Source organism: Cygnus atratus, chromosome 2 (genome assembly GCF_013377495.2).
Source record: "Cygnus atratus isolate AKBS03 ecotype Queensland, Australia chromosome 2, CAtr_DNAZoo_HiC_assembly, whole genome shotgun sequence".
NCBI lineage: Eukaryota > Metazoa > Chordata > Aves > Anseriformes > Anatidae > Cygnus > Cygnus atratus.
The window spans coordinates 159,148,044-159,151,624 of record NC_066363.1 but is presented as its reverse complement, the minus strand read 5'-3'; positions in this window follow the sequence as shown (position 1 = coordinate 159,151,624).

Sequence of the window (3,581 nt, the reverse complement as noted above, 5' to 3'; positions counted from 1 at the left end):
GGCGGGGCGGGGCGGAGAGGGCTCCTGGCCAATGGGAAAGGGGAACGGCGCGGACGGGCGTGGGGTTTAACCAATGGGAGCGCGGTAAAGTGGGAGGGGGAGAGATCGGGGAGGGGAGTGGGGGGTTGTCGCCCGTGGCAACGGTGGGGATTAGAACGCGGTGATGTCACCGGGAGGGGCGTGGCCTCGCTGGAAGCCACGCCCCCCTCCACATCTGGGAGCGCCCCCCCCCCCCCCCCCCCCGAAAACATCTGGATGGGGGGGGGGGCACGTCCGGGGCTGCGGCGCCTCTGCCTACAGCCATTAGTGCGGGAAAACACACAAATGATAATAATAAAAAAACTAAAATACATAAAAATAAATAAATAAATATAAATAAAAATGTATAAAAATATTTTAATTTTAAAAAAATAAATACAAAATATTTGAGAAATAGCCCCCAAAATACCCTGAAAAATAACCCTAAAAGCCACTTTTTGACTTTTTTTTTGGGCAAATCCCGCCCTGCCCTCGCCCCCCCTGAGCCATCCTGTTGAGCCCCGGTGGGGTCTGGCTTTTAGGATTTCTCCCCGAATAGGAGCCGGGTGGAATTTTGGGGGGAATTTCCAGGAAATTCCCATCCTGAAAAAGAGTAAAAAAGCCCAGGGGTGGGCAAACGCCAGTTCCCTGGGTGCCTGTGGGATCCCTGGGGTGCGGTGCCCCCATAGGGATGCTGAGCCGGTTGGCACTGCATGGGTCACCCCAGAACGGGGCTGGGGTCTGCCCCAGGATCTGGCTTTGATCCTATAACGAGGTGGATGAAACTGCTCCTGTGCGCCGTAAATCCTATGGGTATCAATAGGGTCCTGGACCATCGCCGGACCATGCAGGACCCCTTTTATGGTGTGGGTTTCCTGAGTGCAGAGCCTCATACGGAGCCGTCCTGCTCCCACCTTGCAAAGAGCTTTGGTGCCCAGAAAGGGAAAAGATGTAAAACCCACCTCGATTATTAAGGTTTTTAACCCAGGCTGGGTTTGGATGGGATGTACGTGCAAACCGAAGCGAGTTTGGGTAGGAACAGGCTTTTCCCAGTGCAAACCCCGTCCTTTCCCAGCAGGGACAACCCTCACCAGCACCGGGGCTGAACAAACCCATATGGGACCGCCACGAAAACCCCAAAGAAACCAAATATACTCCGGTCCCCGGCCTGGCAGGAGAGCAGGAGAGCAAACAAGGCCCGGCACGCCGCCGTCTCCTGCCCTGGGGCCGGCTCCCACCCCCTGACGACTTCTTTTTTTTTTTTTCTTTTTTTTTTTCTCATCCAGCCAGAAAGGTGGCTTGGGCGCCTCTTCCCCGGGTGGCGCAACGGGGATCAAAGAGGTTCTCCCCGAGCCAGCCCTGCCTCGGGGGGGGTTTCCGCTCCGGCACCTTCCCAAGGGAACACGTGGCCCCGCTAACTCGCCCCGAACGCGGGGCGATGCCTCAAAATTCCCTCAAAAGCCAAAGTTTGTTTTTTTTTTTTTGGGGGGGGAAAAGCGGGGTGTTTCTTCCAATTAGGCAAAGCTCCCGTGGCGGATGGGCCCTGCAGCCGGTGCGGCCCCTTTGCGCCAGCCCCGGTGCTGCTGTAGGGCAGCTGGTTAGGGTTAAGAGACCCTTCTGAGGCTCAGCTGGGAAAGTTTTGATGGGGACTAGGGCAGGTGAAAGCAATAGGGTCGCCCGCATGAATAGGGCTGGAGAGGGGCAGGATGGGGGAGTGCTGTAGGGGGAGAGCTATGGGGGGCAGCATTATTTGGGATCCAGCCTCTCTACCCCCCCCCCCCCCCTCCCTGGGCTTAAAGACCCCTCCGAAGCCAGCCATGGGGCTCTGATGGGGTAGAAGGAGGTGAGAAAGGTCAGATTTGGGGTTTTATTTTATCGCTTGATTGCAGGGGTGGTGTCCCCTGGGAGGGAGGTGTTTGTACAGCATTATTTTTGAAGCAACGCAGCTGAGCACCGCAAAGGGGTTTTGTCCCCTCCAGCAAATCCCTTGGCCAAAATTATGAGGTTTTTCCTGAAACTCAGATTTGGGGCTAAAACTTCATTTCCCAGGGCCCACCTTGGGCTGGGGGCCTCCAATCAGCACCGAGGGAGGCTTTAAGGAGACTGCCTGCTGGAGGACATTTCCCCTGGGGAGGCAGGGAGGTCTTCTCCAGCCAGGGGTGGCTCTGAGCATGTCACCGTGCGTTGGGTGAGTGTGGTCCCACCGCCAGCTGGTAAAACACTGAAATTTTCAACGTGTTTCTCGTTCCTTGCGAAGTTTGTGGGGGGTATCTCGTGGTGCTTTGCAGCTTGCCCTTCGATCCTTGGGAATTCCCCTGGTTTCCTTGGTGGGGAAGGACCTTTATGGATGAGGACTGTCGTGGTGCTTAAATCTGAGCTTTATTGCTTGCGTCCTCTCAGGCTTTGAGGTTTTTTTTGGGGGGGGGATTCAGAGTGATTTTGGGGAAGGGTCTGTCTGTCCCAGCCCTGCGCAGGAGGGGAGAGGACTGCTGGATGATGGTGGCCTAGCTGTGTGCGTTGGGGGGAGTCAAATTCTCAGTTTTACTATTACTTATTTGTTGTGACCTAGTATTTTTTCTTCATTATGCTCGTTTTCAGGGTGTAGTAAGGGCCTTGGGTAGTGCATAACCCACCCAGGCTGCTTCGAGGGTGCAAGCCCACCCCAGCACAAAGCCCTCATCTACCCATATGGGTCTGTGGATTCTGATGTTTGGGGATCCCTTTTATTTTAGGACAGCCTTATTTTTACTACGTTAACAGCATTTTAGGTGCTGAGCTCAACGCTTTGCACCCAGTGCTCCTTTTGGGCTCTTGCAGAAGCTGAGCTTGCTCCCATGAATTGCTCCAGACCTCAGGGCTGAGCTGTGGGGGTTTCCCTCAGGAGCGACCCCAGGGTGCTGCCCCCCCCATCTCCATCTCGTTGCAGTGCCTGACCTCAGGACCACCGCCGTAACCCCACGTCCCCTCCTGCAGAGCCGGCGGGTGACAAAGCCATGGGGATCTCGAGGGCCCGTGGGACGAAGGACAGCAGCAACCGGTGGGCACCATGGGGGTACGAGGGTTGGGGACCCTCTGGCTTTGTGGTGCTGCTGGTGGCTGTGTTGGGCAGCACATCCCTAAAATAATCAGCAGCGGAAACCCTCCAAATCTCCTTTTGGGAGAGATTTTGGTGATTTTTTTTTTTTTGGTGCTGCTGGGCATAAAGATTATGTAGTATACCTTATTTATTTATTTTTTTTTACCACAAGGGGGCTGCAGGGGTTTTGCCTGCTTGGCCTTGGTGGGATGAACTTGCTGTTGTCCCCAGGAAGCGAAAGAGTGAGGCAGAGAAGGGGCAGGAGGTGCTGAAGGCACCCCAGGGGAAGGCTGTGAAGAAGGAGCCAGAGGAAACTCCGTGCGTGGCGCAGGTACCATCAGCCCTCTTCCAGTTTGGGCTCTGGAGATGATCCTTGTGCCTGCCTTGGTGTTTTGTGGTCATCAAACCCATTGCACGAGCTCTCTTCTCTTCCCTTCTCCTGGCACGAAGCCCCCTGTGCTGAAAGGGAAGAAGAAATCTGCAAAAG